The sequence below is a fragment of the Spermophilus citellus genome, assembly GCF_964194105.1.
Source record: "Spermophilus citellus genome assembly, chromosome: 6".
Lineage (NCBI taxonomy): Eukaryota > Metazoa > Chordata > Mammalia > Rodentia > Sciuridae > Spermophilus > Spermophilus citellus.
The window spans coordinates 115,472,806-115,497,497 of record NC_138187.1 but is presented as its reverse complement, the minus strand read 5'-3'; the positions used below and the strand labels follow the sequence as shown (position 1 = coordinate 115,497,497).

At 38.1% G+C, this 24,692-nt stretch overlaps 2 long non-coding RNA genes across 2 annotated transcripts in view; one reads left to right on the top strand and one right to left on the bottom strand.

The window, feature by feature from the left end:
- LOC308652048 overlaps positions 1-24,692 on the bottom strand; it is a 278,634-nt gene that overhangs the window by 157,466 nt on the left and 96,476 nt on the right. The window lies entirely within an intron of this gene.
- Positions 1,896-9,602, top strand: LOC308652503. Its single transcript, XR_014022800.1, has 5 exons — positions 1,896-2,029; positions 2,325-2,381; positions 3,191-3,273; positions 8,628-8,733; positions 8,842-9,602. It is a non-coding gene; the product is annotated as an uncharacterized lncRNA (long non-coding RNA).

Here is a 24,692-nt window from a genome sequence, read left to right as displayed (position 1 = left end):
GCTCAATGCCAAGAGACATCTTCACTCTAGGAGCACAGAGTATCATAAGATATTGGGAAGCCATGGCCCTGCTCAAGTGTACACTTGTGCTGCTATCTGTTATGTCTACTAGAGGTTAACCTGGCAAATACTCCTGATGCTGTTTCGGGGACAGCCAGTCAGAGCCATGGAGGAAGCGCTGCAAGCCAGCCAAAGTGAGGCCAGATGGAAAGGACCAGGATCTTCTTCATTCTGAGACCATTTTCTTAGTTCTAGAGCTTTAGATGTTCAGAATGATGGAGATTACAGGAAGTTTGGAAAGAATCTTTGGAAGTTTATCACTTCATTTTTTTCTGATGCTGAAGCTCAGCGAAGTGAAGTGGTTTGCTAGGCCTCAGAGCTGGTTAAAGTTGTCTGAAACTCAGATTTTCTACCTCCTGACTCATACATCAGAACACTTATCTGCACCAATTTAATTCATGTGTGGACGAGTGTGTGTGTGTGTGTGTGTGTGTGTGTGTGTGTGTGTGCAGAACTTTTGTACATTTTATTTGTTCTAGAAGAAGGGGCCCTAGTGGTGGAGGATCAGAAGGCCCTATCTTTAAATCATATTCTTCTACCAAGAATCTAGTGACCCTAAATTAATTGCCTAGACCTACATGTGCCTGTCTGTAAAGTAAGTAGACTTATACCCCACATTGATCTATGCTACTGAGCTGTCATTGAGAGTAGATGGGAGTGTCCTGTCCATTTAAAAAAAAATGCTATAAGAAAGTAGTCAAAAAAGGAAAGAAGAAAAGAGCTTATAAAATCCAAGTTCATACCTCCACACAAGCTATTCTAATTTATCATCCTTCTCAGATTCAGAAGCTATGGCTGGTGGTTCCCTGCCTAGTGCTAACCATAGAACATGGGGACAGACAACCTCTGCACCTTCTGCCACCTAAAGCACCCAGGTCCTAAACCTAAGCATCTGAATGGACTCAGGAAAATAACAACACACTGAAGGGGGATCTGATAAGAAAGGAAGAACAAGCACAACATCCAAATGATAGTCCTAATGAAATAGATGAGCTGAATGGATGGAATGGATGTCAATCTAGGAAGTGGGTGGGGCGAAAGTGAGAGAGAAATAAGAGGAGATGGAGGAGAACAGAGGAAGGAGGAAGAAACAACATGAGAATTTAGGAGATTCAAATCCACAGTTGAGAGTCAAACTAATGACATGGAAGTTCAAGTTGAAGGAACATTCTAAAACCCAGGGCAAATATCCCAAACTCACCACTAGAACTATAATGGGTCTGAAGTATAATTTCCTTGGGGGGACACCACACACAGCTCGATGCCCTATCTGCTTTGCAGCACCTCAAAACTCTAGCCACTGTAACCAACTCCAAGGGAACCTGACTCAGGTTCTGACTGTGGCTTTCAGCCTTTGCATCATCCTGCATCTTGAAGATCGTCATTCTCTCCTTCTTTGCGCTGGGTGAGCACGCTGCTGGCATCTGTGTGTCAGCCACAGGAGCTCCTGAGGAGGGCAAGGAAATATGTGGAAAGGGGCAAGTAGGGGGTGTGGATTCCTGAGCAAGATTTTTTCAGGAACTTCTTTTCTAGGAAACTAATGAGAGCATCACTTGCCAGTCCACTGGGTCACAAGACTTTCTTCTTCAAGTTCAATTATTCAAACTATAAGATCCCAAGACAGACCTCCAGTGCCCCTCCAGGGGAGGCTCAGGGTGAGCAAGTGTTGTGAACAACTTCGCTTGTGGCCATGGACCCGTGGACCTGGCACAGGCACAAGCTGGCTCCATTCCAGTACCATGTGACACCAGCAGGGTTACTCACTTGGTTGCCCTCCAGCAGGGGCAGCTGGGGACACCTCCCTAGACTGACTACAGCGTTTATCACTGGAATGACTCAGCCCGAGCCTTCCTCTGCCTGAAAAGGGAATTTGAGTCCTGGGCTGGGGGTGTGGAAGTTGTTGATTAGACCCATCTATGGTTGAGAGAGCACAGAGATGGCGCCTCACCTGGGAAACATGAAGGATGGGGTGAGCAAAGCTCAAGTCAGTGACTGTAAAACTCACATGAGGCTTGGATGACAGGCAGGGCTCTGCTTCCAGAACCCCAAGGAAGATCCTACTCAGCTGCCTAACAATAACATTTTCAATTCAGATTTCCACTCATTCCATCTCACTGATTTCACTCTTATCTTTATTTTGTCTTTGTCATTTCTGGGGCTTGTCAATGACTCAACCCTGAATAGAGGCATGATACAGTATAGGCTTAGGATGGGTTCTGGCTGGCTTCTTGGTCAAGGATAAATTTATTCTCTTTTCCAAACAGGTTAATCCATCCAGTCTATAAAGCTGTGCCTACTGCTCGGTGATATTTCTGTCATTGGTAAGTGTTGGTTTCATTTATCCAAGAGAATCATATACTCCTTAAAAGCACTCACTTCCTCTTATAGCTCTAATTCCCCATGGCATTCGGTACTGTGATAAGCACACGTGGTGGATACTGACTCAACACTCCATGCTTGGTCGGTCTCAATCTTAAATACCCAAGGGAAAAGGAGTTTCAACAGCTTTACCAGTCATTTGCTAAGCCCGAGGTCTCAATCCATTTAAAAAGAGCTTTTGACAGAAAACGAAAGCCTTTATTCTACTCACCACCTCTTACTCAATTTCACAAACAACATCTGTAGTTTAATTGGTTAATTTCCATCTGCTGCCCTTCTTGTTAACTCTGAGGTGTCCAATGTTACCATTAAAATTGTTCCTAGATGTTCACAGTTAAAAAAAAAAAAACTGTTGTTGTATAATGCTTGATTACTCATTAGAGTGATTTCACAGGTATTTGGATATAATCCATCCCCTTCTGTGACAGACACAAATGCACCTCTCAGATCTCTGACTTTCAGGAGCATAATTGACTCAGAGCATGGATGGGCTCTGAAATTCATCACCTGTTTGCCATGTGGTCTGATCGCCTCTTCAGCCACTCCCTACTCCTGGATGATTTTTTTTTTTTTCTCACAGATGTTTTACCTAAACTATGTCCTTGCATATATTATTCTGTTTTCCCATCTGTTTATCAGAGGACCTGCTCTTTCCAGCCTGGCCATGGTGGCCCTTATTCTCTGTTTCCATCTTCCCCTGGATAGCTCTCCAACAGAGGACTCACCACACTTTATTACATTGTCTCCCTAGCACAGCTGAATCAGCAACCATAATGGAACGGGCTGAATGCTGGAAGTTCTGGGAGAGAGTGATTCATTTCACTGGAGAGTTGAGTGAGCGGTGAAAGAGTCAAGGAGGGTTTCACATACCAGGTGTTTCCAGCTGTGCCTTAAACGACTTGAGAATACAGACTAAGAGTATGATAGTGGGCATTTGTTAAGGAGGCAGCATCCTGGGGAAAATGATGATCATTTAGAGCCTGATGAATAGGTTGGTATGACCACAACATTAAGTATTGCAACCTAGCAGCCAGATTGTGAATGCCATGGTAAGTAGTTTTGAGTTTATGCTGTGTATCATGATTCTCACTTAAAAAAAAAAAAAAAAAAAAAAACAAAAAAAAAAAACTTCTTATGGGATGAGCAAATGAATCTTCCCCGTTATATAATTTTTTCAAGGTGAGTGGTGTCAACTTTAACAATTACCCTGACTTGTATAGTCCAGGACAATACCTTTAGTCCTATATGGCTATATCGATTTCAGTGTTGATTAAATTTAAAATTCAGTTCCTCAGTCATACTAAACACATTTCAGGGGCTCAAGAGCCACATGTGGCTACTGCTACCCCCTGCAGGACAACACAGAAGAGAGTGGGAGCAGGTGGGGATGAGGAAGGAGAGGGAAGGTGGTTTCCAGGAGTGGATATGACAGCTGAAAGTGGAGGAGAGGTGTCTAAGCCTGAGTCTTGTCCTTCTTAATCAAGAGTTTTTGACACCTGGTATTTCTCCTTCCCCAGCTTCCTGGAGAGGGGTGATAGTAGTCTCATTTGTAGCCAGATCCTCATCTAGTAGGGCTGGCAGTGAAACATACTGCAAAGAATTCAGGACCCAAGTTGAGAGAATTTAGATTTGAATCCAGCCCTGCTATTTAGGAGCTGAAGAGTTTAGGCAAGTCGTTCACTGTTGCTGCATCTTAATTTTCTTGTTTATAAAATGAAGATGAACCAATTTCCATCAAGTTCACAGTTTTAATAAAATAGAAACATTTTAAAATCAGACTGGCAATACATATATATATGTACATTTTTATTGTTTCTTTTTTTTGCATAAAGAACATTTTTTAAAAATTTTTTTGACCCTATACAGTCCCCACTTAAGATGGTTCGGCTTACATTTTTTGACTTTCTGATGGTGTGAAAGCAATACAAATTCAGTAGAAACTGCATTTGAATTTGAATTTTTGATCTTTTCCTGAGCTAACAATATGCAGTACCATATACTCTCAAGATGCTGGATAGTAGCAGCACAAACAGCAGCTCCCTGGTAAGCCAGGTGACCATAAAGGGAAACTGACACTCTGCTGTACGCTGTGTTGATAAACTAGGATGTTCAGTAGGTTAGATATATTAAATGCATTTCCACTTAGCATATTTTCAACTTGCAATGGGTTTTTATCAGGACAAAAACCCTTCATAAATTGAGGTGCATCTGTCATTGTAAGATAATACATGATTATTGTAAACGATTCGAAAAAAGAAATAGCAGAAAGAAGATTAAGAGGCAAAAAGCTCTTAGAAAATAAAAGCTTTTACTTCCAAAGGAGTTTTACAAGTGAGTCTGAATTTTAAAAATCAGACTTCAGTCTTGGTTGTGCATTAGAATTCTCTGGGAAACTTAAAAATCTTGTCCTTCCTACACCCCAGACCAATTAAATCAGAATCCCTAGGGGTAGGATCCACACATCAATATTTTTTAAAACTCCCCATGTCAATCCAATGTGCAACCACAGTTGAGAATTGCTGTTATAGAGGATGGTTATACAAATACACATATGAAAAGAAAAAAGACACAGATTCACAGGTTACTATTCATGTTGGAAAGAAAGCAGTTATTTAAAATGACTAGCACATGTTCAAAATTATACAAAGATATCAGCCATATTGAAGGTCATGATAAAGCTCTTTGGAAAGAATAAGAGACATAAAGAAACTGACTTAAGGTTTTATTTATTTGTGGAGCTGGATGTGGGCAGGATGACCCTTAAAATGGCAGATATTTCCCCCCCCCTGACTTTTTTGGGCGGTGACACAAACAGACACCCTAAAAAGTGAAAGGATCAGGTTTTACTTTTGCATAAGGAAATGCATAAAGTGCACAATTATAGTCTCTCCAGTGTTTCAAATCTGCTCCTAAGAGATGACCACTGATTTTATAGATGCAATACATATATATGCTTATTTAAATTGTGAATGCATACAGACATATACACACACACACACACACACACACACACATGTATATGGCTTGGAATTTTTACTAAGCAGGTTATCATAGACATTCTTCTATATCAAGACATCAGATCATATCAGTTTTCAATGCATGCATATATACGCTTACAGTTTTAGTATGTAATGAATTATTTGAATATTTCCTATTTGAGATAGTGAGTCCCCTGCAACTATTTCTATTCAAGTAAATATAGCTGGCAACAGACTCACTTATATGTTTATCTTTGGATTTTGTGCAAATGTAGTTAAAGATTAGGACAGGATGTCCCTTAAAGTGGTGGATTTTTTTTGCTTTCCCTCTGACTTTTGGTGGTGACACACACAGACCCCCTAAAAAGGGGTCTAGATATCCTAGATGTGTGATTGCTAGGTTAAAAAGCTGCTGCCAAAATGTCGTCCAAAAAGGCTGCAAAAATTCACGTTTTCTCCCAATGATGTGGAATATATATATATATATATATATATATATATATATATATATATATATATGATTTTTTTGTTTTTCTTCTTTATGGCTAAAACTCCATTGTGTGCAGATAACTACACTTTATCTATTCATCTATTGACAGACAGCTTTGGTTTGCCTACTGTAAATTATGCTGCTATAAACAAGAATATACATATATCACTATACTATGCTTACTTTAATTAATTAGGATGAGTACTAGAAGTAATATGGCTAGGTCATATGGTGGTTCCATCCCTAGTCTTTTGAGAAAACTCCATACTGATTTCCATAGTGGTTGTACTAATTTACAATCCCACCAACTGTGGAAAAGTGTTCCTTTCCTCATGATCTTTATTTTTTTAGTCAGCTTCCTGAATAGATACTTAAAAGGACTTTGCAATCTTTTGAAAGTTGTGCAAATGCAATATGCTTTAACCAGTAACCTTTTCTGAAAGGCCTTGCTGGGAGCCACAAGCAGATAAATGATGCATGGCACCTTTGCTTGTAAAGTGAAGCCAGCTAGCCACTGAGATGATATGATTATGTTAAGATTTACATTCATATGCAAATTGGGCTCCTGCTGTTCACCTTGGCCTGCTACCGGACTCAAGTTACAGGACTCCTGGAGAGTTCCCATTGGTTGGGGAAGGATAGTAGGAGGAAATTCCGGGGGAGGTCCGGGCCCCCTGGTTCCCTGGGGAACGCACGGTTCTGGCAGACGCCCGCGTGGGAGGACCGGGTTTGGCTTGCCGGCGCCTACGGAGTATTGGCGGCTTTTTCAAATAAAGTTTTGTTCCTGCTTGAGTGGCTCGTGATTCTGTGCCCAGCCAAGACTGCGGCAGGCCTCACTTCAAAAAGTAGGCATCTAAGCCCCTAAGGAGCTAGTACCATTCAGAGGAATCTCTGTAAGTCTTATCGTTTTCTGGAAATAATGTTTCTGGGCATAGATCCTAATTTGGGGGGGGGTGTAAATAATAAATGAGGGCTGACCTTCTCCCCCAAAGAGCTATTACCCTCAGAACTTTTGTAACAAAATAATTGAACATTACGTCAGATATGCCACCCAAAATTTTATTGAGATACCCTAGCAGGGTATGACTTGTGAAGACCGTTTTTTTACTGTTTTCAAAGTCTTTATTCCATCTACTTCCTCTTTTTATTTTTTCATTCATTTGGGATGCTGTAAGAATTTAGTTACTATTTTTTTTAAACAAAGAAGAACAGGCTTAATTCAGAGGAATAAAGGCATCAGTCCTGTTGAATTTGGCTTTAAAATAAAGAGAGTCTGATCCTATGTTCCTTTTACTCTCCTATGGAACCCCCAACCCCCAACAATATCACCTGGCAAACTCCTACTCCTCCTTCAGCTTATCAAGTTGGTTCTTTGGTCTACAAAAAGAAAGTCTTCTGCCTCTGTCTTCCTCTATACTTCATTTATACCTCTTAGCAATTATGTGTTACCCAATAATTTCTTTGTTTGCCTCTTTCTTCATGCATCTCCCAACTTTGAACGTAATTGGAATAAACCTTGATCTTAAGTTTCCCTAGATGGTAGTATTTTCTAGGTTTGTTAAGTGGATCTTTCTCTCCACTTTGAATCCCTGACTCAGTTTAGACATATTAGAATAAATAATAGCTCATAGAATATGAGGAAGCAACACTGGCACTCCCTTCTCAAATATTCCCCAAACTCCTTCAGGTTTCCCAGTTTCCCTTGAGCTTATGACAGGGCTATGCGACTAATTCCGGCTGGTGAACATGAGTGTGATAGAAGTACTGTAAGGCATTTCCTGTCTGAGGTGGTGAAGAAGGAGTAGGAGTTCCATGCATGCTCTCCCTCTGGCCCTGATGGCTGGAAGCAGAGAACTGTGATAGAGTAGAGTTGCAAGATGGAAGCAGCCCAAATGTGTCACCACTGTTGAAAGGTAGCCACCAAAGAGAGCAGACTGACCTGTATCAGACCATTATGAAAGTGAGAAGTAAGCCTTTGGCATTTGGATGTTTGTTGCCACAGCAGAACCTTGCCTATCCTAACTGATACAGCATGTGAATTCACAAGTTGAAAACATGGGCAGGAGAAAAGCTCTTGAAATAGGAGAATGCCATTCGATCATGAAGGTTTTTCATCCTCTAGAACAAGTCAGGATTGGTGCTGTGGATTTTATAACTTTACATTCTGAGAGACCATAGCTATTTCATTCTTATGGATGGAGATTTCAAGACACAGAGAAGTGACTGATTTCTGGAAGGATGAGTGAGATTAGCATGAAAAGCACAGACCCAAATTTCATCTAAGCTATTTCTGATCACTCTACCCAGCTGCAATTGTCCTTCCCCCAATATTAGGATCCTCTGAGGTTAGTATTCTAGGAATAAGATTGACCTATTTAGAAATGGGACAGACTTTGCATGTCTAAAACTAACTCTACTGAAGTATATCTGTGTTGAAGTAACATGGTGGTAAAAAGGTTAACACTGAATTTGAGTTTTATTTCTCAGCAGACATCCTGAGCCCTGAGGGAAAGATTGCAGCTGCCCTGTGGCCCAGATAATGCAATATCAGGGTGAACAAGGACATCATAGAACATTCTGTTCTTTTCCCCTGAGACCAATTAAAATCTGTAGGCATCTTTCTTGTTGACCAGGCTGACTGACTAATTGAAACAGAATTGTGATATTTTCATCAGCTTTCACTTATCCTTATTTTCTTATCTTGCCTTGTGAGCAGGAAGTTTTATGATCAGAAGTCTTCAAGAGTCTGAGGCCCAGTTCACAGATCTGCCCCAACCCTTAAAGCACCGAGTGTTGCACATTGAACAAGATCCCCAAAAGGATGGGGTAAGAACAGGGTGGTGTCCCTGAATCTCAGTTTACCCAGGTAAGGAGAAGCTAAATACCAAGACAGCACCTTCACAATGCCTGATGAACAAATCTGTCATTTAACAGCTGCAGTTTCTAAAGATCAGCTCCTGACCTCTACCTTCCTGATGAACCATCCTTCTGCCTAGCTGAGAGAGCTCCTGGCATTGAAGGATCAAATGCCTGTTGATGAACAAGATCACTTCCATTCTACTGAGCTAATAGGTGTTTTCTCCTAGACATTCAAGTAGCCTACTTAGTCTTAGAGAGTTTTCCAAACAGCACTCCAAGACTTTGGGAACTGGCTTCATAGTTTAAATTGTATGAGACATCTCTGCTTGAGTGTCAAGATCTCCACATTAGTAACCTTTGTGGGATTATTTCTTTATTATCTAAACTGCCTCAGAAGTTAAGCATTTGGAGCTGCTTTAGTTCCAGCTGTGAGGAAACTTTGGTTGACAAGATATCAGGGAGGAAAATATCAACCTCTACTCTGGAACAAAGATTTCAGCCTCAGAACCTTTCTGAGTTTTATCTAAAAGGAAATCCACAATTGGGGCTTAGTTGGAAAAACTGTTTTGGCCTTGAAGATACTTCTCATCACACTAGACTGAATCTTTGTGTTTCCCCCCAAATCCATATGTTGGAACCTTAGTCCCCCATATGATTGTATTAGAAGGAGATTAGGTCATGAGGGTGGAGGCCTCACGATAACATTAATGCCTTCATAAGAAAAGATGCTGGGGCTGGGGATGTGGCTCAAGTGGTAGCGCGCTCGCCTGGCATGCGTGTGGCCTGGGTTCGATCCTCAGCACCACATACCAACAAAGATGTTGTGTCTGCCAAGAACTAAAAAATAAATATTAAAAATTCTCTCTCTCTCTCTCTCTCTCTCTCTCTCTCTCTCTCTCTCTCCTCTCTCACTCTCTCTTTAAAAAAAAAAAGAAAAGATACTAGTGACCATAGTTAATAATAATGAATTGGAATTGTACACTTGAATGTGATGAGGGAGATCTCAGCTATTCCTACTGAAAAAAAAAAAAAAGCAGTAACCGCATGAGGTGATGGATATGTTAGCTCTATTGTGTTAATCATTTTGCATTTTTTCTGCTTTGACAAATTTGTTTTGGTAATGGAAAACATTGTTCTCACTGTTCTCACTACATGTATTCAGCTTTGTGCTGGTGGCCCTAGTTAGTTCAATAGGGAAAGAAAAATAATACATTTTAAAAGTACAGATTGGAAAAAAAAGAAGAAAATTTGTTTCTATTATAGATAGCACAATAATCTATGTAATCAAAAGGATTCCAATGCTCATGCTTACTGATTTTCAACATAGGTGTAAACAGATAATTTTTATAATAAATGATGCTGAAATAATTGAATATCCACACATGGAAATAAAGATCCTGATCCTTACCTCAAAAATATACAAAAATTAACTCAAAATGGATCACAGACCTAGATATAAAATTGAAATTACATAACTTCTAGAAGACAAAAATGGAAAAAAACTTTTGTGTACTGAGGGAAGTCAAGTGGTTCATAAATTGGATGAATAGAATGTATACTAGAAAACAGCGATAAATTGAATTTTACCAAAATAAAAAAAAATACTTTTGCTTTTTAAAAGACATCATTAATAAGGGAAAGGTAAGTCACAGACCAAGAAAAATATTTGCAAAACATGCATTCAATGATAAAATCACAAACAATCCAATATATAAATTGACAAAAGACTTGAACAGATACTACAACAAAGATACACAGCTGACAATTAACATGAAGATGGTTCAATGCAAATTAAACCATAGTGAGACACCACTACAATCCCATTAGAAAGGCTAAAGTGATGAACTAATGAGGATGTGGAACAAATGAAACACTCATGGATGGCTGGTGATAATGCAAAATGGAAGAACCACTTTGGGAAAAATTCTGTTTTTTTAAAGTTAAATCTGTGCATACAGTGTGACATATAGATCTACTTCTAGACATTCACCAAAGAGTAATGGAAACATAAGTCCATTAAAAAGAATCTTATATGACTGTACATAGGAACTTTATTTACAATACCCAGGCTGTAAAGATTCCAAATATGAACCTACTGGCAAGTGCTTATCCAAACTGGTCTATCTATATAATAGGATACTTCTCAGTAGAAAGGCACAAACTACTGATGGATAGGACAACATGGTAATCTTTGGAGGAATTACGCTAAGTAAAAGAAGAGAAAAACAAAAGATTAAATACTATCATATCCCATTTACATCAAATTCTAAAAATAAAGCAAAACCATAGTTATAGGAGAAAAGTATTTCAATGTTTGCTAGGGTGTGGGGAACTGTCTTGTTTACACAGAGCACAACAAATCTCTTCAGAATGATGGAAATGTTTAATGCCATGATTCTCAAAGTGCTAATAAAACTGTATACAATTGTTGAATTTCACCAAATGGGATGTTGATAATTGATGAATTTTATGTAAATTATATCTCCAAGCTGATTATATAATGTATACATATATATGCCCACATACATAAATGCACTCACAATATTTAAAATAAAAATATTATTAGTGGAAAAGATTGGATCAACACATAACTCGTTCCTGTCCATCACTGATAGAGATTAAAAACCCTGGATAAGAAAGATTCCAGTTTCTCCCTGTATTCCTTGTGTTCTTCCTGCTGCCTCTCTGGAGTGGTAAGAGGGTCAAAAATATAGTCTGTCTGAGATGCACCAGATTCTTCTAAAAAGGTACTGTATAAATGCATATTGTTGCTTTTATTGCATGGCTCTACATATGGACCTAGACCCTGTGCCCTTGGGCAAGAACCCTGGAAGCTCTTGTGCCAACACAAACAATTTATCAAAATACTTTTCTGTTGAGAAATCAGGCAGCCAATCTTTAGGACTCTTGGCTCAAGAGGGAGTCATTTTGGCTAAAGCCTTCTAAATGATTCTGCTGAAGCAAAAGCCCATGGGTATAGTGATAATATGAAACAACAAACTTGCCTTACAGGGTAGAAGGGCAAAGAGAAAGAGCACTTCCTTCTGCCATGAGGCTGTTTACTCCACCAACTAATTCAAATAAATGATTGCCAAGAATACACTCTGTGCCTAATACTGTGAAAGGCCCAGTGGAAGACCCTAAGGAGCAAAGGATAACAGACACTTGTTATGCATATGTGATGCCTTCAGAGTCTGTACTTTTATACCTTTACATTTTTTTATTAAATGATGGGTTTAAAGCATATATAGGAAAGTGAAGCAGAATGAAAATAAATATTAAGTTCCAACTCAAGAAGCTAGGAAAAGAAGAAACAAAAGACCCTGGTTGGAAACAGATGGAGGAACTAGTAAATAAATACCAAAGAAGAAATTAAAGAGTTAGAAAGTTAGTAGAAAACAGCAGGACCAACAAATTCCAAAACTGGATCTTAGAAAAAAATACATATAAAAATCCCAAAAGCAAAACAAAAACTAGATATTGCTAGGGTTGCCTAACCACAAACAAAATTGGAGAGTTCATGAAAACATAATATCAAATTAGATTATGGGTAATTATCTTAATAGATGCAGAAAAAGCCTTTGACAAAATACAGCGTCCATTCATGTTTAAAACACTAGGAAAACTAGCAATAGTAGGAACACAGCTCAACATTGTAAAAGCTATATATTCTAAACCCAAGGCCAATATCATTGTAAATGGAGAAAAACTGAAAGCATTCCCTCTGAAAACTGGCAAAACAGGGATGCCCTTTATCACCACTTCTATTCAACATAGTCCTTGATACTCTAGCTGGAGCAATTAAACAGAAGAAAGAAATTAAAGAGATATGAACAGGAAAAAAAGAACTCAAACTATCCCTGTTCTCAATAACACAATTCTTATTTACAAGAGCCAAAAAAACTCCACAAGAAAACTTCTAGAACTCATAAATGAATTCAGAAGAATAGCAGGATATAAAATTAACACCCATAAATCAATTGTGTTCCCATATATCAGTGATGAATCAATGAAAGAGAAATTAGGAAAATTATCCCATTAATAATAGTCTCTAAAATATATTTGGGAATCAATATAACAAAAGAGGTAAAAGACCTCTACAATGAAAACTATAGAACTCTAAAGAATGAAATTGAAGAAGACTTTAGAAGATGGAAAGATCTCCCATGTTCTTGGATAAGCAGAATTAATATTGTCAAAATTTTCATACTACCATTATACAGATTTCATAAAGTTCCTGTTAAAATCCCAATGGCATTCTTCATAGAAATAGAAAAAGCAGTTATGGAATTCATTTGGAAAAATAAGAGACCCTGAATAGCCAAAGCAATCTTCAGTGAGAAAAGTGAAGCAGGAGACATCACAATACCAGACCTTAAATTATACTACATAGCTATAGTAACAAAAAGTAGCAAAAATAGCACCAAAACAGACATGTAGATCAATGATACAGAACAGAAGACACAGAGACAAACCCATATAAATACAGTTATTTCATATTAGACAAGGGTGCCAAAAACATACTTGGAAAAAAGATAGCCTCTTCAACAAATAGTGCTGGGAAAACTGGAAATCCATATGTAATGAAATGAAATTCGACCCCTATCTCTCACCTTGCACAAAACTCAACTCATAGTGGAGCAAAGACATAGGCATTTGACCAGAGATTCTGAGTCTACTAAAAATTAGGCCCAACTCTCCATAACGCTGGTTTCAGAACTGAATTCCTCAACAAGACTCCTAAGGAAGTCTTGAAGAAGTAAAATGAAGAATCAATAAATGTGATGGTATCAAATTAAAAAGCTTCTTCCCAGCAAAGGAAACAACCAAGAATGTGAAAAGAGAGCCTACAGAATGGGAGAAAATCTTTGCCACCTACTCTCAGATAGAGCATTAATCTACAGGATATACAAAGAACTCAGAAAACTTAGCACTAGGAAAACAAATAACCCCATCAATAAATGGGCTAAGGAAGAGAACAGACACTTTACATAAGAATAAATATGATTTGTCAACAAATATATGAAAAATGTTCAATGTCTCTAGCAATTAGAGAAATGCAAATCAAAACTACACTGATATTTCATCTCATTCTAAGAATAAAAGTAACAATAAATGTTAGTGAGGATGTAGGGAATGAGGTACATTCATAAATTGCTGGTGGGACTGCAAATTGGTGCAACCACTCTGGAAAGCAGTATTGAGATTCCTCAGAAAACTTGGAATGGTACTGTGAATTAAGTTGCTATAAACATTGATGTGGCTGCATTACTATAGTATGCTGATTTTAAGTCCTTTGGATATAGACTGAGAATTGGGACAGGTGGGTCAAATGGTGGTTACATTCCAGTCCCACCAGCAATGAATGGGTGTGTCTTTTCCCCACATCCTCTCCAACATTTATTGTTGTCTGTATTCTTGATAACTGACATTCTGAATATTACTCAGCATTAAAAAAGAATAAAATTATGGCATTTGCAGGTAAATGGATGGAGTTGGAGAATATCATGCTAAGTGAAGTAAGCCAATCCCCCAAAACCAAAGGCCGAATGTTCTCTTTGATAAGTGGATGCTGATCCACAATGATGGAGACATGGGAAAAACGGAGAAATTCTGATGGAGCAAAAGGAAGGGTGGGGTGGGGAGGAGGCATGGGGGTAGGAAAGATGGTGTAATGAGATGGATATCATACCCTAGGTACATGTATGACTGCACATATGATGTGATACTATATCGTATACAACCATAGAAATGTAAAGTTGTGCTGCAATTGTGTACAATGAATCAAAAGGCATTCTGCTGTCAAATATACCTAATTAAAATAAAAAGAAAGGCACAGAAATTAACCCACCATTTGACCCAGTTATCCCACTCCTAGGTTTAATTCCCAAAGGACTTAAAATCAGCATACTACAGTGACGCAGCCACAACAATGTTTGTAGCACCTCAATTCACAAAAGCTAAGCTATGGAACCAACCTAGGTGCCCTTCAACAGATGAATAGATTTTTAAAAAAATGTGGTACATATACACAAAGGAATATTACTCAGCCATAAGGAAGAATGAAATTATGGGATTTGCTAGCAAATGGATGGAACTAGAGACTATCATGCTAATTAAAATAAGCCAACCCCCACCCCACCCCCAACCAAAGACCAAATGTTCTTTCTGATATGTGGATGTTGACTCATAATAGGAAGTGGGGAGAGGGAGAAAAGGGGATGTTCAGTGGACTAAACAGGGAGGATTGGGGGAAGAGAAGGAAGATGGGAATCCGAAAGACATAAGAATCAATCAGACTTAACTTTCCTCTGTTGATATATTAATACACAACCAGTGTAAGACCACATCACGTACAACCACAAAAATGGAAGGTCATACTCTGCATATAAATGATATGTCAAAATACATTCTACTGTCATGTATAACTAACAAGAAAAAAATAAAAAATTTAAAAATTAGAATGTGAGAAATAATTACAGAAACAGAAGAAAATAGAAGAAAAGACCTACATGTAAATAATTTGAAATAAGATTGAAATCTTCCAAATTCATTATAGGACTAGAACATAACACTGATTAAAACCCAATAGTATTGAGGTGGGGTTGTGGCTCAGCTGTAGTGCCTCACCTTGTACATGCGAGGCCCTGGGTTCGATCCTCAGCATCACATAAATAAATAAATAAATAAACAAAAAAACAAATAAATAAATAAAGGTATTGACAACTACAATTAAAAAATAAATATGGTTGTATAACCAATGTGATCCTGCAATCTGTACACGTGGAGAAATAAGAATTCATACTCCATTTGAATCAAATGTATGATATGTCAAGGTCATTGTAATGTTTTGAGCAACTAATTAAAAAAATAAAATAAAACAAAACAAAACAAAAAAAGGAAATGCAATATGGTAGACACTTTGGAAGACCATCCTGTGGTTTCTTATGAAATTAACATACTTTTACTTTATGATATTAAAATAACACTCCTTGGTATTTACACAAAGGAACTGAAAACTTAGGTTTATATAAAAATCAGCACAAGGCTATTTATGGCAGCTTTATTCATAATAGTCAAACTTGGAAGACTTTATCTTTCAGTAAGAGAATGGATAAACTGTTGTGCATCCAAATGATAGAATATTATCCAGCACTAAAAATGAATGAGATATCAAAGCATAAACAGACATGGAGAAATCTTAAATGCATATTACTAAGTGAAAAAAGCCAGCCTACAAAGCCTGCTTGATGTGTAATGCCAACTACAGTACATTCTGGAAAAGGCAAAACAATGGAGACAGTAAAAAGATTAGTGGTTACCAGAGGTCGGTGGGTGGTGGGGGCAAGCATGAGTAGGCAGAGTACTGTTTATGTTTTGCTGTGGTGGAAGCTTAGTATAATTCATTTTTTTTTCAAACCTATAGAATGCACAACACCAAGTGAACCCTAAGGTGAACTGTGGACTTTGGGCAGTACTAATGTACTCATGTAGGTTCATCAATGGTAAAAACAGTGTAGGTTCATCAGTTGTAGCCAATGTGACAGAAATGTTGAAATTACAGGAGGCTCTGCATGTATGGGGAAGAGGGACCATGGGAAATCTTACTTTCAGCTCAGTTTTTCTGTGAACCTAGAGTTGCTTTTAAAAATAAACTCTGGGGCTGGGGCTATAGCTCAGTTGGTAGAGTGCTGACCTTTCATGCACAAGGCCCTGGGTTCAATCCCCAGCAGCACGATAAATAAATTCTGTTAAAAACTTAAAAAAAATTAAAAATTAAAAACCCAACAGTATAAACACAAATATAATCATCTATTACTTTATTTATTTTTTTATATATACATGACAGTATATTTTGACATATTTCATCTATTACATTGGACAGAAAAGTCCCAAAATGAAATATTAGCAAGAACAAGAAACTAAGGGTACATTAAAAGATCATATAGCATGACCAAGGGGAATTTATTCCAGTAATTTAAACTATTACAGGGTAGCTTAATATTAGGAAATGTATTAATAAAATTTATAATCATAGATTCAAAGAGAAAAAAATCAATGATCATCTCAGATGTTGCAAAGTTAGTTGGAATTCTTCAAATAATTGAAGTTATAAAAGGCTGTAGAAAAGTACATATTCTACACATATGCCTACATGTCAGGATAAAACTGTGTGTGTGTGTGTGTGTGTGTGTGTGTGTGTGTGTGTGTGTAAAATAAGCCCAATAACCAGTGTCATAATAAATAGAAAACATTATAATTAAAATAAAATAATACAATTTCAGGAATAAAATAGATACAATTTCACCACTATCAGTAATAAAATACTAGCCAATTAAAGTCCACAGGACAGTAACAAAAAAATGAAAAGATGAAATTAAAATTTGTAAAGAAAACCATACATCTAGAAAATTCAAGAGAATTAACTAAAAAATCTGTATATGCATGAGAGAATGCAGTGTAGGTTACAGAGGACAAAATTAATATGTGGAAATTGGTAGCTTTCATATTGTAAACACCAACAAATTGGAGAAAATAATGGCAGATCCTATTTTACTAGCAATAAAAACAATAATATTATTTCTCAGAATAAGCATAATAATAAATGTATAGAAGGAATATGTAAAGAACTTTAAAAATTGACCAAAGACAGAAGTGAAGACAAAATTAAGTGATCATTAGCCACTTTTAAAGAAACTTACCACTTACATATATATATATATATATATATATATATATATATATATATATATGTATTTCAAGTGAAAGTTTTAATGTAATTGTTCCTGTGTGGATGAGGCTATGAGGAGTAGCTACTTTTGTTCCTCCCATTCTATGTTGGCAGGAATCTAACTAGATTAATCTTATGAAGTCAATTTGGTTAATAGTATCTATCAAAGAGGAAAAGTACCCATTGAACAATGACATTTATTCAGTTTGCCTGACAGATATACTCATGCAACACAATATATGTGCAAAGTTATTCATTTTATCTCTATTTGTAATAAAACAAAATTGGAAATAGCCTACTTGTCCATCGGGAAGGCACTGGTTCAATTATAGTCTCTTCATACAAGAGCATACAATGCAGTTGTAAAATTAAATAAAGAAAAGGAAACTATGAGAACAATATACATATGTAGATATGGAAATAACTTCATGATTAATATTAAGAAATAAAATGAAGACACAGAATGATGGGTAGAGAATGCTACTATTCATGTTAAAAATTTGTGGGTCAGAGGCACAATCACTCCTATCTCCCTATATATGCAAAGAAAATCCCTGGTTGTATACACACAAAAAATTGGCAACAGTTGCTGATGCTTGGAAAACAGAGGGATAGCAAACAAGAGTGAAAGGGGAAATTTTCAAAATACACATTTTGATGATTTGATTTTTGGTCCATGAGTCCATTATGACAGAATGTCAATATCAAATTTTATTTATTATTATTTTTTTATGTGGTGCTAAGGATCGAACCCAGGGTCTCACATGTGCGAGGCGAGAGCTCTACCACTGAGCCACAACCCCAGCCCCCCAAATTTTAATAGAGATAAAAGAGATGAAATAAAATATAATAAAATAAATATTTACATTAAAAATATATTTGAGTGGAGAAAAGCTTAAGAAAACAATAAAATATCAAAAGTTACTGTTTTGTTTTTTTTTTTTTTTTTTTTTTTTTTTTTTTTTTAAAGAGAGAGTGAGAGAGGAGAGAGAGAGAGAGAGAGAGAAAGAATTTTTAAATATTTATTTTTTTTAGTTCTCGGCAGACACAACATCTTTGTTGGTATGTGGTGCTGAGGATCGAACCCGGGCCGCACGCATGCCAGGTGAGCGCGCTACCGCTTGAGCCACATCCCCAGCCCCCAAAAGTTACTGTTTTTTATGTGTCAGGTTCTGTTTGAGGATTTTACATGTGTGTATGCTTTAAGTATTACTATTACAAAGATGAGGAAACCGAGGCAGAGAAATGAGGAAAATGAGGCAAAAAGAGGCTAATTACATACCCAAAGCCTCAGAGAGGCTGTCTGCAGACACCAGCAGTTTTAGCAATGCCACCTCCTTATCCTGATGTTATATGATGCATGTGTGCACACATTCATGCACACACGCACACACACACACACACACACACACACACACAAGTCCACAACCATGACCACAGCCAAACCAAAACAATTCAAGTGCAACCCCCCACTCTGCTAACTGGAAGTATAACTTTGAAAAAGTCATTCAACACTCACAGATTCAATTCCCTCACATGTTAAATGATTATGATTACCCCCGGTCCTGTCTCTCAAACTTGCCAAGAGATCATCAGTGTTTGTGTGTGAATATAAATCAGGTGGAGAGACCCAGAATTTGAATATGAGCCACAAAACAGAGATTAGAAAAGATACAAGAACCCATGTTTTGTGAGACAAGGTAGAAAGGAACATTGGAGAAGCAAATCTTGTTTTCCACTGATTTCCTCTGAACTCTCAGAGAGAGTTTCTTCTGGGAAAAGTTCTGGACCCTGACTGATGCTTATTTAAGGAAAGAAATTGTGTATATAAGCTCAAGGAAAAAAAAAGGTTACTTTCTAAGAAAATATCAACAGTCACATCCAAAATGGTAACAACTTTAAAAATAGTACAACACAGGAGGAGCAAAGAGCCCTCGTTCACCATGACAGCAGAATTGCTGGGAGCAGGGAGCTAGCCAGGATTTCAAACTCTGAAGAGGGCTGTTTCCAGGAGCAAGTTGGTAATCATAACCGACCACCTTGGGCTCTGTTAAATGGATTTCTATTAAGTGAGAGCTCTATGGCTCTTCAGGAGCCTGTTAGCCCAGTAAGAACATAAACGATCCTTGGGGAATCTTGTAGAGGGAACTTAAGGACATATTTTTATTTTTAAATAACAAATAAATGCCTTTAATACTGTGCAGATACAACTATATGGCATGTTACTCACGATGACACTCTGGGATGAGGTGGACATGGATAGAGATCCTCAGATTAGCTCACCCTCCTGCCCATTACTCCATCATTCCCATCTCCCTCAAGAATCTAAGATGTCCACTTGGAATATGAAGCCTGTGGCTTCCGTTCACCTCACTGCCCATCTCTCACTCACACTGAACCATTTAGTGATGCTAATGATGCAAGTTGACTTTAATGATCTTACTATTTCAGATGAAAGTATTTGGCCTAGGAGTGGGATAACTGGGTCAAATGGTGGGTCCATTCTTGTGCATTTATTTATTTATTTGAGAGAGAGAATTTTTTAATATTTATTTTTTAGTTTTTGGTGGACACAACATCTTTATTTTATTTCTATGTGGTGCTGAGGATCGAACCGAGCACCCCGCGCATGCCAGGCCAGCGTGCTACTACTTGAGTCACATCCCCAGCCCCCTTGTGCCTTTATTTTTTATTTTAATTAGGTATATATGACAACAGAATGCCTTTTGATTAATTCCTAGTCCCATCATTAAATCTAGAAAAAATATTAATTTAAATATGTTTGTTGCTTATCAATTTGACATGTGATGAATAAATATTGATAATCCAATACATTCAGTTTTTCCCTCTGATCTTAACAGCAGACTGTGAGAGACACTAGTTATTTACATTCTAAGGGATATGAATATAATCATAATCATTTAACACAATCATTTAACATCTAAGACAAGGAAACCAGAGACTGGTGAGGTTACCTGGTCACTTCCAGGATACATAACAAATTAGAGAAAGAGTCGAATTGGGGTTTTTTGGGATTTCAAAATTTTGGAACCTAGGATGTTAGTGAACTTAGGCTCAAAGCTGTCCCATGTGCTAACAGTCCCATGGTATCTTCACCCTCCATCCTTCAGCATCCCAGGAATTCTCCTAAGGAGAGAGGGACACACAATCGGGACTGACTCTGTTATGTTTATCTCTAGGTCTATTTATTTATTTATTTATTTATTTATTTATTTATTTATTTATTTTAAGAGAGAGTGAGAGAGGAGAGAGAGAGAGAGAATTTTTTAATATTTATTTTTTAGTTCTCCGCGGACACAACATCTTTGTTGGTATGTGGTGCTGAGGATCGAACCCGGGCCGCACGCATGCCAGGCGAGCGCGCTACCGCTTGAGTCACATCCCCAGCCCTCTAGGTCTATTTAAATGGCAGAAGATTATTCTACCAGGCTGTACATATGTCTTCCTTCTCTCTCCTGGCATTGATATTATCATATAATTTGCTGATAAAAACCTAGAGGCAAAATAAATTAAAATCTTTTTTAATTTGCCCCAAATTCCACTTTTGAATTCTCCTCTGAATTTTGACTACTTTTATTTAGCAGTGACTAAAGCTTAATTTTGAGCCATGGTTACCTGATCTTGTATCAACTCTCCAACTGGCCAGTGAGATCAAGTTACAGAAGAACAACTTCATAGGAAAAAAGATTGGGTGTATGACCCCAAAATGGTTTGCTAGCCACTGAGGGACACTGTTCCTCAGAAACACATGTTTTGTTTTAAGAGAGAGAGAGAGAGAGAGAGAGAGAAATTTTAATATTTATTTTTTAGTTTTCGGTGGATACAACATCTTTGTTTGTATGTGGTGCTGAGGATCGAACCCGGGCCGCACGCATGCCAGGTGCGCACTACCGCTTGAGCCACATCCCCAGCCCAACACATGGGTTTTTTACACAAAGATCCCCTCATACACACTCGTATATACACGTTCCCACACCCAGCTCCCAGGGCAATTTAGATTCACTTATTCAACAAGTATTTATAGAAGATCTTCTCAGTGCCAGGCACTATTCCGGTGTTGGGAGTATAGCAAGTAACAACACAAACAAACCCCCTGCTTTCTTGGCACTTATGATGGGAAGATTTAAATAATAAGCACTAAAAGCTAAAATAGTTAAACAGACTGATGCAGGATAATTCCCTAAACACATTTTCTAGGGCCTCTGTGGCTCCAATTTCCAGGGCTGCATTTCTGCCTGGGTCTTGGTTTCTCTGCATCCCACTCACCTGTGAACACTGAGTCTGTCTTGTGTGCATTACCAACATCCTCGTTCACATAGAAGAACTGGAACTCTACCCCGAATCCCACTGTATGGAATTGCCCTCACATGCACCCAGTGAGACATCCTGTGACTTATGCTCAAATGTCCCTAACCCACCATTGTGTCCTACATGGCAATGGCACCATGGTGACCCAAATACCTGCCTCTCATCACAGATTACCACTCTGTTCCATCTTGGGTTTGGTACTAGATCTCGTTAGGCCCTCAGTCTTTGTGATGGAAGCATCTCCAACACAAGAGCTCTTGGAAGAAAACTGATATCCAATTGGTATAGATATACATTGTATATCATAGTGTGTGTGTGTGTGTGTGTGCATGTGTGAGTGTATGTGTGTGTATGCATTCAAGAGCTTGATTCCATTTTGAAATTTGCTACATACATCAGGCAGCATGCTTCATCACTTAGCACTACTTAGCTTCAGTCTCTTCTCAAGTCAGAGTCACTCTTGGTTCTTTTCTCCTAAGTCTCTCCTGAATGCCACCCTTTATGCTCACTGATGAGCCCCCTCTGACTCCCTAAGCTTCTATCTTTCCTGCACAACCCACTCCACAGCTGCTGTTGCTCTCTAGACCAGCTCTTTCCTGTCTCTGCTCAGCACATGAATAACAAAAATGAGTGTCCCCTATCTACCTCCATATACATGGAGGAAAATAGAGAACTAAAGAGGCAAAGCCACGTCTCAAAATTATAAAATGGAATGGTGATAGGGAGACAAAATTTCTGGGTCTTTAGCACGAGAGATCTTTCTACTTGTTCGCAATGCCTATGGTTTGCAGGAACTTTCTAGTAATATAATCCCTTTTTTTTCCAGAGCACTCAAGTAAAAACTTTAAAGTCTCTTCCTTCCTCAGTCTTTCATTATGATCAGATCAGCTTGCTTTCTCAAGCTCTTTCCTCTCTCTCTTCATCTCTCTCTCTCTCTCTCTCTCTCTCTCTCTCACACACACACACACACACACACACACACACACACACACACACACATACACATACACAAACCCTTGACTTAACTTGAGTCTAGGGGTATGAAAGTTGATGAATCATAGGCTTCCAGATCTCGTGGAGGCTTCTCGAGAGAGGGGCAGGTACCCTTTGCTGCCTAGGGAGGTATTTGACATTTTGTGACCCTCTCCAAAGCCAGGATGTGAACATTAATTCAGATAATGTCTACAAGGATGCTGAGCTATTAAAGTCAGCATTACATTGCCCTGCATTACTTTAACAAGGAGACTAGGAATGGCTTACATCTTTATGGCCAAAAAATTTCTAGTCTTGGCTTAGAGTCAAAAAAGGAGGAGGCTGGAAATCGAAAATCACCCTGATGTCCAACTCATTGTCAGGATCCATACCAATGTCAAATGAGTGAGCTCAGTTTCAACATCAGTGTGTGCATTAAATTTGTGAAAGCTACTGCATCCAAAGAGATTCAAAAGCATCAAAGAGCAGGCTGCAGTGAGCTGTCCTGAACCTAACTGAATTATTGATGCCGAATTTTCAAGAACAATTCACCTTTGGAGCACAAAGTAATTACACAAAACGCCTATGCAACAGCTGGAGGAAATAACTGAAAGAAATGAACAGGGCCTATCTAGAAAGAAAAAAAAAAAATGCCCTGCAAAAGGACAGCTTAATAAAGTGCATGCATTCAATTGATCGTGGAGAGAAATTATTTTGCTCTGGCAAATTACATGTGTATCTAAACAATCCTATTTTCAAACAATATTTTTTTTTTCACAGCCCCACATCACTAGGGAAAGCAGAATGTCTTAAATGTTCAACAATATACTGTATGGATTCCTTTTATTAAAATCTCATTTCACTGGGATAGCTCCTTTGAGAGAGATGTGCAGTATAATGCTAGGAAATCATTGAACCAACACCACATAATTATATCACGCATATTAAATATTCATGCTTACGCATTCACTACGCACCATGCTGCACTTAATGTGCTGGGAGAGCAGGGACATCAGATGCTCAGGAGCCTGAGAGAGTTGGTTTAGATTTTTTTTTCTGCTTTTTCCTTCTCTACTTTTTAAGTCATATAAGAAAAGGAGAAAATCAAAGTTCTTCTGTCCTCAACCCTCTCTGCAATGCTGCCAGTTCAAAAGTGCTTTAGTTGGTTCCTTTCATCAACACGGAACTGAATGATCAATGGGAAATAACCACTAAGTCACCCGACATGGAGTTTGATCATTACCATGTTCCTCTGCAGCCCAGCCTCAGCCTGAAAGCCTCTAAACCATGTGATACTCCTTTGAGATCCACTTGATTACCTGAAAACAGCAAGATCATTCCAGCCCCCAAATCAAATGAAGTTTGAAAATTGTTTTTATTTTTTATTATATGATTAAAGGGAAAATGGTTACCCCTTTCTATTGTACAATCACACATAGTTTATCTCAAAGATGGGTGGTTGGCTGTGAAGATGACAGGCACACGGACCGCCGTGACTTTTGTCCAAATATGATGAGATTTAGATTAAACCAAAAATATCTGTCCTGAATTCTTGTAGCTGGTTAGCCTTTTGTGTTAGTTAGCTTTCCATTGCTATAACAAGTGCCCAAGATAATTAACTCAGAAGAGAAAAGATTTATTTTGATTCCATTTTGGAGGTTCCAGTCTATGATTTAGTGGCTCCCTTGTTTTGGGGCCTGTGATGAGGTACTGAATAATGGCAGAAATGCATGGTGGAGCAAAATCATTCCCCTTAAAGCCAGTGACAAAAGAAAGGAAGGAAGAGGCAAGAGTCCCACAATCCCTTCCAAGGGCAAAGACCTCAAAACTTTCTACGAGGCCCCACCTCCTAAAGTTTCCACAACCTCCCAATAGCACCTTCCCAGGGACCAAG